This window comes from Somniosus microcephalus, chromosome 15 (assembly GCF_052327205.1).
Source record: "Somniosus microcephalus isolate GS21.2 chromosome 15, FLI_Smic_1.0, whole genome shotgun sequence".
NCBI classification, from domain to species: Eukaryota; Metazoa; Chordata; class Chondrichthyes; order Squaliformes; family Somniosidae; genus Somniosus; species Somniosus microcephalus.
Window position 1 is genome coordinate 46375370 of NC_141001.1, and position 15795 is coordinate 46391164.

Sequence of the window (15795 nt, forward strand, 5' to 3'; positions counted from 1 at the left end):
TAAAGCCACATAAGGAGATATTAGGACAGGTGACCAAAAGCTTGGTCAAAGAGGTAGGTTTGAAGGAGTGTCTGAGAGGAGGAGAGCGAGGCGGGAGAGGTTTAAGGAGGGAATTTCAGAGCTTGGGTCCTTGGCAGTTTACGTTTTAAGTGTTGTTTTAAAACCAAGTAAATTTGCACAGGTGTAAAAAGCAGCTTCAGGCGTTGAACATGTGTATTAAATCCAGATGGGTTTGTGGGGTGTCACAGCTCAGTTTATTCCAAACTGATTTAATTGTCTCATCCCAGGCCCATTAGCCAGGATGGCCCCCATTCATTTTGAGAACAGCAGGAGATGTTCTTTTTAAACCCACACCCCAAGCAGTAGCTGGGTTTATTGACAAGCCGAGTGATAAATTACTGACCAGGGAGGAAGTCTATGTCACGGCCCTCCCCCACTGGGAGCACAGAAGAAAGAGACATGGAGTCAGGCTTTAAACGAGAGACTATTAGCTGTACGTCTAGGTCCCAGAGCTAGAAGCAAAAATGGAAGTCAGTTTTTGAAGTTGGAGCAATCTAAATTATTTTTGGTATTACCATTCTTTCTAGTCAGCTCAGAATAGGGACAGGGTGCAAGCTTTATTATTTTTTCCCATTTTTCAAGGAGCGAGGTGAGATTAAGTTAAGTAAGTGGAATTTGCTTTGACTATTACTCTGTGTTCGCTTGCCATCTGAAATAAAGTAGCTTAATGATTTATACCTGGCTATGTCTCACCAAGTGTTTCAGATTAAAGATTGGAGAAGGGCATGTGTGAAAGACACATATCCTGTTCAGGTCACAAGGAGGTACTATTGTTACACCCTGAGTTATGTTATTGTTCTTATGTTCATTAATAAATAGACATTCTTATTATGAACACAGCTAGCTTTGCTAGTTACTTTATTGAGCACATGTGGACTAGGTACAGTATCTGTAGAGGCTCCCATCTTGACTGCTGCCTTGTGGGTAGCCTAGTGCCTCATGGGTAATGTAGTCTTAATATACATACAGCTGGGTAGTGTAGTCTTATACATACAGCTATATACAGCTCTACGGCTCCACCTAGTGTCCACTATAGAATGACGTTATTGATCATTACATCCCCCTTTTGAGGTTTAACAAAATCAGTATCAATCAACTTTCAAGAAAACAATTAAGATAATATCAGTAACACTTTTGTTAGTGCTCTATAAACATAAACATTTTCAAAACAGTCAACACATTTTCAAAGCTTTACATTGTACTCAAAGATTAAGTCTATCAGGCTTTTTTACTTCACGTGTGGATCTTCTCAACACGGGTAAGTCTGATGTGTCTTCATGAGATTGTTCTGGCAGTGAATGACAAGATGTAGTTGCGGCATTGTCATCAATCTGGTCTTGAATAGTCTCTTGTGTTTTTAGGAGGGAACGGCGGTTCCTCCTGAGAATCTGTCCTTCCTCAGTTCTAACAGTGTATGACCTTGGTCCTACTTCCTCAAGAACTGTAGCTTTCCTGTTCCATGCATCTGGATCCTCAATCCTGACAACATCATCCCTTGTCAATGGTTTTAGAGTTTTGGATGACTTGTCATAGTATGATTTCTGTTTCAGCTTTAACAGTTGAAGTCTCTGTCTCAGTTCCTCACTTTGCTGTTCTTTTGCACAGCAGGGTAGCGTGGTGCGCAACTTGCGACCCATTAGTAGTTCAGCAGGTGAAGAACCACAGTCTAAAGGTGAGGCTCGGTAGCTCAGCAGGGCGAGATAAGGATCAGACTTGCTTTCTTCAGTAACTGCTTGAGAACTTGAACACCTTTCTCTGCCTTACCATTTGACTGAGCATACAAAGAACTGGATGTGATGTGCTGAAAGTCATAATGTGCTGCAAACTGTTGCCACTCCTTACAGTTGAAGCACGGACCATTGTCGCTAACGGCAATCCTGGGAATTCCATGTCTGGCGAAGATGGATTTCACATGCATTATGACACTGCTTGCTGTGGTGCTTGAGAGCAGCGCCATCTCAGGATAGTTAGAATAGTAGTCAATCACTATTAGATAGTCTTTACCATTTTAAATGAAAAAGGTCCATACCAACCTTTTGCCATGGTGCTGTTGGTATGTCAGCTACTATCATTGGTTCCTTTGCTTGTTTGTTTTGGTGTTTCTGACATGTCTCACATTTGCCTATCATGTTCTCAATGTCCTTATTTATGCCAGGCCAATAAACAGTGTCTCTTGCCCTCCTTTTGCATTTTTCAATTCCGAGGTGTCCCTCATGAATCCTTTTGAGCATGTCTTGATGTAGAGCCTGTGGAATGACTATTCTGTTCTGTTTTAGTAATAGTCCACTTGCGACACTCAATTCTGACCTTATGTGAAAATATTTTGGACAGGAACCTTTTGGCCAACCATGATGAATGTTCTCTATTACTGTTTGTAATACTGTATCTTTTACTGTTTCTTCTGCTATTTGCTTTGATTTTGTGTCTGACATGGGCAGCGCAGCAGTGACCATACTCACATGAACATCCACGTCTTCTTCAGTAGAGCTCACATGACTCATTGTGGGTGCTCGGGATAGTGCATCTGCTAACACTATGTATTTGCCTGGTGTGTAGATCAGTTCAAAGTCATATCTTTGCAGCTTCATCATGAGTCGTTGAATCCTTGGAGACATCTCATTCAGGTTTTTTTTTATGATGGCAACCAGAGGGCTGTGGTCTGTCTCAACTGTGAAGGTGGGAAGTCCATATATGTAGCCATGAAACTTTTCTAGTCCAACTACCAAGCCTAGACATTCCTTTTCAGTCTGGGCGTATCGACACTCAGTATCAGCCATAGACCTGGAGGCATAGGCAACAGGCTTCCAATCTTCACCCTCTGCTTGTAGCAAGACTACACCTAGGCCATCTTTTGATGCATCCGTTGACACTTTGATTCTTTTTGTTGGGTCAAAGAAGGTGAGTACAGGTGTGGTTGTCAGCACTGTTGAGGTTTATCCACTCTTGTTCATGTCTTTCTGTCCATGCGAACTCATTTGTTTTATGTAGCAGGTCTCGCAGACAGGCTGTCTTGGCTGACAAGTTAGGAATGAACTTTCCAATGAAGTTTATTATCCCCATGATGCGTAGCACTCCTTTTTTGTCAGTGGGTCGGGGCATTTTGAGTATGGCGTTTACTTTTTCCATATCTGGCTCTATTCCTTTACCAGATAGATTATCTCCTAGGAAAGTGACTTCCTGGACGCCAAACTGACACTTGGCTTTGTTGAGCTTCAGTCCATTCCGGCATATGCTCTGTAGCACTTTAGTCAGTCTCTCATTGTGTTCTTTCAGTGTGGAGCCCCAGATGATGATGTCATCAACATAGACCCGAACTCCTTCCAGACCTTCAATTATGTGTTCCATCGCTCTATGAAAGATTTCAGATGCAGATATTATCCCGAAAGGCATTCTGAGGAAACAATACCTGCCAAATGGTGTGTTGAAGGTACAGTATTTGGTGCTCTCTTCATCCAGTTTTAGTTGCCAAAATCCTTGTGAGGCATCGAGCTTTGTAAAGTATCTGGCACCTGACATTTCACTGGTGATTTCTTCTCGCTTGGGAATCTGGTAGTGTTCATGTTTTATGTTTGCATTTAAGTCCTTTGGATCCATGCATATCCTTAGATCATTGTTCTTTTTCTTTACACATACCATGGAGTTAACCCAGTCTGTTGGCTCTTCGACTTTCCTGATGACTCCTAGTGTGGTCATTCTGTCCAGTTCTTTCTTGAGCCGGTCACGCGGGGGTGCTGGAACTCTTCGTGGAGCATGTACCACTGGCTGAGCATCCTCCTTTAGCTGGATCTTGTAAGTGAATGGTAGAACTCCAAATCCTTTGAACACATCCTGGAAATTATTCACTACAGAATCCACCGAGTCATCTGGTCTGCTTATGGCACAGTTTATACGGTCGACTCTCTTGACCAGTTCTAAGTCCTCACAAGCTTTGTCACCCAGTAGTGAATCAAGTCTTTCAGCCACAACAGAAAACATGAGATGATGCACTTTGTCTTTGACTGTCACTTTAAGTCTGCATACACCTAAGCTATCTATTTTCTGTCCATTATAGTCCTTCAGTAGTACTGACTTTTTCTGTATTTTGGGCTTTTCTTTCATATTGTTAATGTCACTCATACTGATTAAGTTTGCTTTTGCCCCAGTGTCTAGTTTCAAGGTAACTAATGCTCCATTTACCTGCAGTGGGATCATCCATTTGTCCTCTTTTACTGCATTAACTTTATGTTCAGCATTGTCCATTTCTGAGGGCTGCACATTTTCTGTATCCTTTTTGATATTGTCACATGACACCATTCCTACAAAAAATGTCTCACTTAAATCAGTGTCCTCAATTACATTAACTCGTTGCCCTTTCTTAGTTTTTACTTTTGAAAAGCATTGTTTGGCAAAGTGATTCTTTCCATTACACTTTGTGCACATTTTTCCAAACGCTGGGCATTGTTTTAACTGGTGTTTGTAACCACAGCGTTTGCAATTAAAAATTTCATCCTCCGATTGCTTTTCATTTCTGTTCTGCCCACGTTTCTTCCCCTTGTAGGACACAGCACCGACAGCAGCATTATCACTCATTACAATCGCATCATTATTGATGTCACTGAAAGTCTTCGCGTGCTTTCGAGCTAGCTTGCTGGCTTGGCATATTTTCACTGCATTTTCCAAATTTAGTTCGGTTTCTCTCAACAGACGTTCCCTGACTTTTTTATCATGAATACCAAACACAATCTAGTCACGAATCATGGATGATTTCAGCTCAGAGAAATTACATGTCTGTGCTTTCAGTTTCAGATCAGTTATAAAGCTATCAAAAGTCTCATTTTGTTGCTGTGTCCGAGAACGGAAGATGTGTCTTTCATACGTCTCATTCTTTTTGGGAGAGCAATGTGCATCAAATTTTTTTAGCACATCTTCTAATTTTTCTCTGTTCTCCTCTGGATTAAATACAAATGTATTATATACCTCTATCGCCTGTGGGCCTGCAACCGTAAGCAGCAACGCTATTCTTCTTGCGTCTGGCTTCGCACCGAATCCGATGGCAGCAATGTAGAGTTCGAATTGTTGTTTAAAAGTCTGCCAATTGTAGTCGATTTTTTCTGTGAGTTTCAAACGCTCTGGTGGCTTCAAATTCTCCATGTCACTTTTCACAATTTTCAGCAGATCTTCACCATCCTGGTACCATCTTATGTTCATTAATAAATAGACATTCTTATTATGAACACAGCTAGCTTTTGCTAGTTACTTTATTGAGCACATGTGGACTAGTTACAGTATCTGTAGAGGCTTCCATCTTGACTGCTGCCTTGTGGGTAGCCTAGTGCCTCATGGGTAATGTAGTCTTAATATACATACAGCTGGGTAGTGTAGTCTTATACATACAGCTCTACACAGCTCTACCGCTCCACCTAGTGTCCACTATAGAATGACATGTTATTGATCATTACAATTGTAACCTACATAAACTTGAGGTCATCCAAAACTTGGCTGCCCGTGTCCTAACTCGCACCAAGTCCCGTTCGCCCATCTCCCCTGTGCTTGCTGACCTACATTGGCTCCCGGTTAAGCAGCGCCTCGATTTCAAAATTCTCATCCTTGTTTTCAAATCCCGCCATGGCCTCACCCCTTCCTATCTCTGTAATATCCTTCAGCCCCACAACCCCCCCGAGATATCTGTGCTCCTCTAATTCTGCCCTCTTGAGCATCTCTGATTATAATTACTCAAACTTTGGTGGCTGTGCCTTCTGTTGTCTAGGCCCTAAGCTCTGGAATTCCCTGCCTAAACCTGTCCGTCTCGCTACCTCTCTTTCCTCCTTTAAGACACTTCTTTAACCTACCTCTTTGACCAAGCTTTTGGTCACCTGCCCTAATTTATCCTTATGTGGCTCGGAGTCAATTTTTTTGTCTTAAAATACTCCTGTGCAGCACCTTGGAACGTTTTACTATGTTAAAGGTGCTATATAAATACAAGTTGTTGTTGTTGTATAATTAGATATTGGGCAGTAGTGGCTCACTCCTGATTGTCGGGCACTTATTACGTAGAATTTTACAGCATGGAAACAGGCCATTCGGCCCAACAGGCCTTTGCCAGTGTTTATGCTCTACACGAGCCTCCTCCCAACCTATTTCATCTCACCCAATCATCATATCTGTTTATTCATTTCTCCCTCCTATACATATCTAGCTTTAGCATCTATGCTAATCGCCTCAACCATTCCATGTGGTATTGAGTTCCACATTGCAAAAGATTAAGGCAGACCCAAAACTTGGAACATGCGCAGTGAACTGTACGTTGAGGTGTGATGTTTCTTAGGTTGTACATTAGTCAGAATGCAGTGCATGATGCACTCTGAGCTGTAGGGTAGCTGTGACGCTCGCTTAGCTGGTTATTAGGGGGAATACAGTGTGGAATACAGAGCTGCAGATTAGGGAGAATGTAGCGTGCTGTGCACCGAGTTGTAGGGTAGTGGGGATGCAGTTTCGTGCCCTGCCAAACACGGGAGGAGGGGTGGAATCTGTTCCCTGGCCTCAGATCTACCACAGGATGAGAAGAGAAGATTAAAAAAGACAAAATGTTTTGTAAAGTTTGAGATTTATATAAATTTTGAAGTGTATAATTATCACTAATGTCCTTTTAGGGAAGGAAATCTGCCGTCCTTACCTGGTCTGGCCTATATGTGACCCAGACTCACGGCAATGTGGTTGACTCTTAACTGCCCTCTGAAATGGCCTAGCAAGTCACTCAGTTGTAACTAACCGCTACGAAACAAAATAATATGAATGAAACAGGGCGGACCACCCGACATCGACCTCGGCACCGGCTACGGACACGGCCACGGCACACCCAGCCCAGTCAACCCTGCAAAGTTCTCCTCACCAACAACTGGGGACTTGTGCCAAAATTGGGAGAGCCATCCCACAGACTAGTCAAGCAACAGCCTGACATAGTCATACTCACAGAATCATATCTTTCAGCCAATGTCCCAAACTCCTCCATCACCATCCCTGGGTATGTCCTGTTCCACCGGCCAACAGGCCTTTGCCAGTGTTTATGCTCTACACGAGCCTCCTCCCACCTACTTCATCTCCCCCAATCACCATATCCGTTTATTAATTTCTCCCTCCTATACATATCTAGCTTTAGCATCTATGCTAATCGCCTCAACCATTCCATGTGGTAGTGAGTTCCACATTGCAAAAGAATAAGGCAGACCCAAAACTTGGAACATGTGCAGTGAACTGTATGTTGAGGTGTGATGTTTCTTAGGTTGTACGTTAGTCAGAATGCAGTGCCGAGTCAGGTGGTCCGTCCAGTTTCATTCATATTTTGTTTCGTAGCAGTTAGTTACAACTGAGTGACTTGCTAGGCCATTTCAGAGGGCAGTTAAGAGTCAACCACATTGCCGTGAGTCTGGGTCACATATAGGCCAGACCAGGTAAGGACGGCAGATTTCCTTCCCTAAAGGACATTAGTGATAATTATACACTTCAAAATTTATATAAATCTTAAACTTTACAAAACATTTTGGCCTAGAAATTGGGTTGAGGCGCCAAGTTCGCCTGGGCGCTGGTTTTTGCGCAGCGTTCGAAGCTGTAGCGATCGTCAGAAATTCAGTTGAAGTGCCCCTAGAGGGAGACTGGGCGAGGTTTGAGGCGCTCCGCGTCCCTCTTAGGGCGCTGAAACTGAATATCGCAGCGCAACGTGCCGCAGCGCCACACGCTGCGGTACTGCAGGCCTTCCTCCCACTGTTAAGGGGGAGGGGCCTGCAACAGCGCGAACCCCGATCGCGAGTGCCGGCAGAAGAGCCTGGCACCAAGGAGAAGTGCTGGGCTCTCGGGAAACAGCCGGCAATGCCGCGGGGGGGGTGGGGGGGGGGGGACCAGGAGGCCGGGGACGGAGGTGCTGGCCGGCGGCCGCCGAAAAAGCAGCTGCCCCGCACCTCCACCTTAACTTGCGCCTCTGCCGACGCAGCAAGGCCCCGTGAACCGGGCGCGGGTAGCGAACGGCGCTACAGCGGCGTTCGCTACCAAATATCGCGTTCGGGGCGTGAATGGGGCGCTGCGCACACCGATGACGTCATCGGTGGTGGCGCAGCGCAAATGGCTAACGCCACCATTAGCACCCCTGCTGAATATCGCGGGAGGTGCAGCCAGTGGCGCTACAGCCACTGACTGCCTCTTTAGGCGCTAACAGGTGGCGCTACTCACCCAATTTTTCCCCCTTTGTCTTTTTTAATCTTCTCTTCTCATCCTGTGGTAGATCTGAGGCCAGGGAACAGATTCCTCCCCTCCTCCCGTGTTTGGCAGGGCATGAAACTGCATCCCCGCTACCCTGCACAGCACGCTACATTCTCCCTAATCTGCAACTCTGTATTTCCCCCTAGTAACCAGGGGTGGTGGCACAGTGGTATACAGTCAGGAAGGAGTGGCCCTGGAAGTCCTCAACATTGACTCCGAACCCCATGAAGTCTCATGCCTTCAGGTCAAGCACGGACAAGGAAACCTCCTGCTGATTACCACCTACCGCCCTCCCTCAGCTGATGAATCAGTACTCCTTCATGTTGAACACCACTTGGAAAAAGCACTGAGTCGAAAGGGCACAGAATGTACTCTGGGTGGGGGGCTTCAATATCCATCACCAAGAGTGGCTTGGTAGCACCACTACTGACCGAGCTGGTCGAGTTCTGAAGGACATAACTGCCAGTCTGGGCCTGCGACAGGTGGTGAGTGAACCAACAAGAGGGAAAAACCTACTTGACCTCGTCCTCACCAATCTACCTGTTGCAGATGCATCTGTCCATGACAGCATTGGCAGCAGTGACGACCACACAGTCATTGTGGAGATGAAGTCCCGTCTTCACACTGAACACCCTCCATCGTGTTGTGTGGCACTACCACCGTGCTAAATGGGATAGATTCAGAACAGATCTAGCAGCTCAAAACTGGGCATCCATGAGGCGCTGTGGGCCACCAGCAGCAGCAGAATTGTATTCCACCACAATCTGTAACCTCATGGCCCAGCATAGCCCTCACTCTACCATTACCACCAAGCCAGGGGACCAACCCTGGTTCAACAACGTGTGTAGAAGAGCATGCCAGGAGCAGCACCAGGCATACCTAAAAATGAGGTGCCAACCTGGGGAAGCTGCAACACAGGACTACATGCATGCTAAAAGCGGAAGTAGCATGCTATAAACAGGGCTAAGCGATCCCACAATCAACGGATCAGATCAAAGCTCTGCAGTCCTGCCACATCCAGTCATGAATGGTGGTGGACCATTAAACAACTAGCTGGAGGAGGAGGCTCCATGAATAACCCCATCCTCAATGATGGTGGAGCCCAGCACGTGAGTGCAAAAGACAAGGCTGAAGCGTTTGCAACCAACTTCAGCCAGAAGTGCCAAGTGGATGATCCATATCGGCCTACTCCCTAGGTCCCCACCATCACAGAAGCCAGGCTTCAGCCAATTCGATTCACTCCACGTGATATCAAGAAACGGCTGAGCGCACTGGATACAGCAAAGGCTATGGGCCCCGACAACATCCCGGCTATCGTGCTTAAGAATTGTGCTCCAGAACTAGCCGCGCCTCTAGCCAAGCTGTTCCAGTACAGCTACAACACTGGCATCTATCCGACAATGTGGAAACTGCCCAGGTATGTCCTGTCAACAAAAAGCAGGACAAATCCAACCTGGCCAATTACCGCCCCATCAGTCTACTCTCAATCATCAGCAAAGTCATGGAAGGTGTCATCGACCGCGCTATCAAGCGGCACTTACTTACCAATAACCTGCTCACTGATGCCCAGTTTGGGTTCCGCCGCGACCACTCGGCTCCCGACCTCATTACAGTCTTGGTCCAAACATGGACAAAGGAGCTGAATTCCAGAGGTGAGGTGAGAGTGACTGCCCTTGACATCAAGGCAGCATTTGACAGAGTCTGGCATCAAGGAGCCCTAGTAAAACTGAAGACAATGGGAATCGGGGAAAACGCTCCACTGGCTGGAGCCATACCTAGCACAAAGGAAGATTAGTTGTGGTGGTTGAAGGTCAATCGTCATAGCCCCAGGACATCGCTGTAGGAGTTCCTCAGGGCAGTGTCCTAGGCCCAACCATCTTCCGCTGCTTCATCAATGACCTTCCCTCCACCATAAGGTCAGAAATGGGGATGTTCGCTGATAACTGCACAGTGTTCAGCGCCATTCGCAACTCCAGATAACGAAGCAGTCCATGCCCGCATGCATCAAAACCTGGACGATGTTCAGGCTTGGGCTGCTAAGTGGCAGGTAACATTCGCGCCACAGAAGTGCCAGGCGATGACTATCTCCAACAAGCGAGAGTCTAACCACCTCCCCTTGACATTCAATGGCATTATCATCGCCGAATCCCCCACTATCAACATTCTGGGGTCACCGTTAACCAGAAACTTAACTGGACCAGCCACATAAATACTGTGGCAACAAGAGCAGGTCAGAGGCTAGGTATTCTGCGGCGAGTGTCTCATCGCCTGACTCCCCAAAGCCTTTCCACCATCTACAAGGCACAAGTAAGGAGTGTGATGGAATACTCGCCACTTGCCTGGATGAGTGCAGCTCCAACAACACTCCAAGCTCGACACCATCCAGGACAAAGCAGCCCACTTGATTGGCACCCCATCCACCACCTTAAACGTTCACTCCCTCCACCACAGGCGTACCGTGGCTGCAGTGTGTACCATCTACAAGATGCACTGCAGCAACTTGCTATGGCTTCTTCAGCATAGAAACATAGAAGATAGGAGCAGGAGTAGGCCATTCGGCCCCTCGAGTCTGTCCAGTGTTGTCAGAATTTTATAAGTTTCAATGAGATCCCCTCTCATTCTTCTAAACTCCAGCGAGTACAAGCCCAATCGACCCAATCTCTCCTCATACGTCATTCCTGCCATCCCAGGTATCAGCCTGGTGAATCTTCGCTGAACTCCTTCCATGGCAAGAACATCCTTCCTCAGATAAGGCGACCAAAACTGCACACAGTACTCCAGATGTGGTCTCACCAAGGCCCTGTACAACTGCAGCAAGACACCCTTGTTCCTGTACTGAAATCCTCTCGCTACGAAGGCCAACATGCCATTTGCCTTCTTAACCGCCTGCTGCACCTGCATGCTTACCTTCAGCGACTGGTGCACAAGGACACCCAGGTCTCGTTGCACTTCCCCTTCTCCCAACCTATTGCCATTCAGATAATCTGCCTTCCTGTTTTTGCCACCAAAGTGGATAACCTCGCATTTATCCACATTGGGCAAAAGCATGGCAGATGCAATATAATCACCCAACCTGTCCAAATCATCCTGGAGTTTCTTGGCATCCTCCTCACAGCACACACGCCCACCCAGCTTTGTGTCGTCTGCAAATTTGGAGATATTACATCTAGTTCCCTTGTCTAGATCATTAATATATATTGTGAATAGCTGGGGCCCAAGGACCGATCCCTGCGGTACCCCACTACTCACTGCCTGCCACTCGGAAAAAGACCCGTTTATTCCAACTCTTTGCTTTCTGTCTGCCAACCAGTTCTCTATCCAAGTCAATACCTTACCCCCAATCCTATGTGCCTTATCGAAAGCCTTCTGAAAGTCCAAATACACCACATTCACTGGTTCTCCCTTATCTATTTTACTTGTTACATCCTCAAAAAGTTCCAGTAGATTAGTCAAGCACAATTTACCTTTTGTAAATCCATGTTGACTTTGCCTGATCCTGTCACTGTTTTCTAAGTGCTCTGCTATTACATCTTTTATAATGGACTCTAGCATTTTCCCCACTACCGATGTCAGGCTTACCGGTCTGTAATTCCCCATTTTCTCTCTACCACCTTTTTTGAATAGGGGGGTAACATTAGCTACCCTCCAATCCATGGGTACTGTTCCAGATTCCATCGAATGCTGGAAGATGATCAGCAAAGCATTAACTATTTCTAGGGCCACTTCCTTAAGTACCCTAGGGTGTAGATTATCAGGCCCTGGGGATTTATCGGCCTTCAATCCCATCAATTTCCCTAACACCATTTCCCTACAAATACTGATTTCTTTCAGTTCCTCCCTTTCATCAGACCCTATGTTCCCTGACATCTCTGGGAGGTTATTTGTGTCCTCCTTTGTGAAGACAGAACCAAAATATGTATTTAATTGGTCTGCCATTTCTTTGTTCCCCATTATAAATTCCCCTGATTCTGACCGCAAGGGACCTACGCTTGACTTCACCAATCTTTTTCTCTTCACATATCTATAAAAGCTTTTACAGTCAGTTTTTATGTTCCCTGAAAGCTTACTCTCATATTCTATTTTCCCTTTCTTAATCCCTTTGTCCTCCTTTGCTAAATCCTAAACTGCTCCCAATCCTCAGGTTTGCTGCTTTTTCTGGCCAATTTATATGTCTTCTCCTTGGATCTTATGCTATCCCTAATTTCCCTTGATAGCCACGGTTGGAACACCTTTTTTTGTTTTATTTTTATGCCAAACTGGGATGAACAGATTCTGTAGTTCATCCATGCGGTCTTTGAATGTTTGCCATTGCCTATCCACCATCAACCCTTTGAGTGACATTCCCCAGTCAATCCTACCCAACTCACGCCTCAGACCATCGTAGTTTCCTTTATTTAAATTTAGGACCCTAGTCTCTGAGTCGACTACTTCATTCTCCATCTTAATGAAGAATTCGATCATATTATGATCGCTCCGACCCAAGGGGCCTCGTACAACAAGATTGCTAATTAATCCTTTCTCGTTACATAATACCCAGTCTAAGATGGCCTGATCTCTGGTTGGTTCCTCGACATATTGGTCCAGGAAACCATCCCTTAAACACTCCAGGAATTCCTCCTCCACAGTATTGTTACTAATTTGGTTAGCCCAATCTATATGTAGATTAAAGTCACCCATGATGACTCTGTGCCCTTATTGCACGCTTCTCTAATTTCCCTTTTAATGCCATCCCCAACCTCCGCATTACTGTTTGGAGGTCTATATACCACTCCCACTAATGTTTTCTGCCCCTTGGTATTTCTCAGTTCTACCCATACAGATTCCACATCATCAGAGCTAATATCCTTCCTTACAATTGTGTTAATCCCTTCTTTTACCAGCAATGCCACCCCACCTCCCTTTCCTTTTTGCCTATCTTTCCTGAATATTGAATACCCCTGGATGTCGAGTTCCCAGCCTTGGCCACCCTGGAGCCATGTTTCCGTAATCCCAATCAAATCATATTCGTTCACCTCTATTTGCGCAGCTAATTCATCCAACTTATTACGAATGCTCCTCGCATTAAGACACAAAGGCTTCAGGCTTGTTTTTTTAACGCTCTTACACCTATTAGAATTATTATTTACTGTGGCCATGTTTGATTTAAACCGTTGATTTCTCTGACTGCCACTTTTGTTTTTCTCCTTCATATCTTTTGCTTTTATCCTCGTTTCCCTTTCCTCTGTCCCCTTGCTCAGGTTCCCAACCCCCAGCCATTTTAGTTTAAACCCTCCCCCAGAGCACGAGCAAACACTCCCCCTAGGACATCGGTCCCGGCCCTGCCCAGGTGCAAACCGTCCGGTTTGAACTGGTCCCACCTCCCCCAGAACCGGTTCCAATGTCCCAGGAATTTGAATCCCTCCCCCTTGCACCATTCCTCTAAGAACATAAGAACATAAGAAATAGGAGCAGGAGTAGGCCAATCGGCCCCTCGAGCCTGCTCCACCATTCAATAAGATCATGGCTGATCTGATCCTAACCTCAAATCTTCTATCACTCTCCATCCCACCCGAACCCATGTGATCTCCCGGGAGAGGCGAAAAACCAGATAAAAAACCCAATGGCCAATTTGGGAGAAAAAATCTGGGAAATTCCTCTCCGACCCACCTAGGCGATCGAAACTCTTCCAGGAGATCACTCTGTCCCTATATTTTCTACAGTACTTACCTTCTGTAAAGGCGATCTCCACCCCAGCCAGGAACAGGAATAAAACCATCTCCTGAAATCTAACACAGAATTAGAACACAGTAGGAACAGAACCAGGCTACACGGCCCCTGGGCCCGCTCCACTACCCACAGGGCCATGACCATTCCGAACCTAGACTCCTGTCCAATTTCGTGCCCGCTCCCCATAACCCTTAATTCCCTTTACTACTAGGAAACTATCTATTTCTGTTTTAAATTTATTTAATGATGTAGCTTCCACAGCTTTCTGGGGCAGCAAATTCCACAAACCTACCACCCTCTGAGTGAAGAAGTTTCTCCTCATCTCAGTTTTGAAAGAGCAGCCCCTTATTTTAAGATTATGCCCCCTAGTTCTAGTTTCACCCATCATTGGGAACATCCTCACCGCATCCACCCGATCAAGCCCCTTCACAATCTTATATGTTTCAATAAGATCGCCTCTCATTCTTCTGAACTCCAATGAGTAGAGTCCCAATCTACTCAACCTCTCCTCATATGACCACCCCCTCATTCCCGGGATTAACCGAGTGAACCTTCTTTGTACTGACTCGAGAGCAAGTATGTCTTTTCTTAAGTATGGACACCAAAACTGTATGCAGTGTTCCAGGTGCGGTCTCACCAATACCTTGTATAACTGCAGCAATACCTCCCTGTTTTTATATTCCATCCCCCTAGCAATAAAAGCCAACATTCCATTGGCCTTCTTGATCACTTACTGCACCTGCATACTAACTTTTTGAGTTTCGTGCACCAGGACCCCCAGATCCCTTTGTACTACAGTACTTTCCAGTTTCTTGCCATTAAGATAATAACTTGCTCTATGCTCTAGCCACGTATTCATCTGAAATATCCTTCTATTTCTACTCTGACTAGCATGTGGCACTGGTAGCAATCCTGAGATTACTATCTTTTGAGGTCCTATTTTTTAATTTACCTCCTAACTCTCTCTCTTCCGCTTTTAGGACCTCATCCCACTTTTTACCTATATCGTTGGTACCTATATGCACCACGACAACTGGCTGTTCACCCTCCCTTCCAAGATGTTCTGCAGCCGCTCTGAGACATCCTTGACCCTTGCACCAGGGAGTTTCGTTTGCGGCCACAGAAACGCCTATCTATTCCCCTTACAATAGAATCCCCTATTACTATAGCTCTACCCCTCTTTTTTCCTCCCGTCCTGTGCAGCAGAGCCACCCCTCGTGCCAGGAAGTTGGCGGCTGCTGCTGCCTTCCTCTGGTAAGCCATCCCCCCCAACAGTACTCAGAGTGGTGTATCTGTTTGAGAGGGGGATGTCCACAGGGGACCCCTGCACTACCTGCCTGTGCCTAGTACTCTGTCTGTTGGTCACCCATTCCCTTTCTGCCTGTCCAACCTTTGCCTGCGGTGTGACCAACTGATCAAATGTGCTATTCACGATGTCCTCAGCCTCGTGAATTGTCCAGTATGAATCCAATCACAGCTTCAGCGCCGCAGTGCGGTCTGCCAGTAGCTGCAGCTGGACACACTTCCTGCACACATAGTTGTCAGGGACACAAGAAGTGTCCGAGTTCCCACATAGCGCAGGAGGAGCATACAACGGGGCCGGGCTGTCCTGCCATGACTTACCCTTTAATTAATTTAAATTAAATCAAATCAATCCCACCAATTACACTACCGTTAAATAGTATATTTAAGGGCCCTGGGTTATAAACAGTCACCGCTACACCACAGAGACTTTAGAAACTTTAACTCTGTGGTTTATAGTTCTAAAGAGAGAAATACTCACCAACCAATCACTTACCT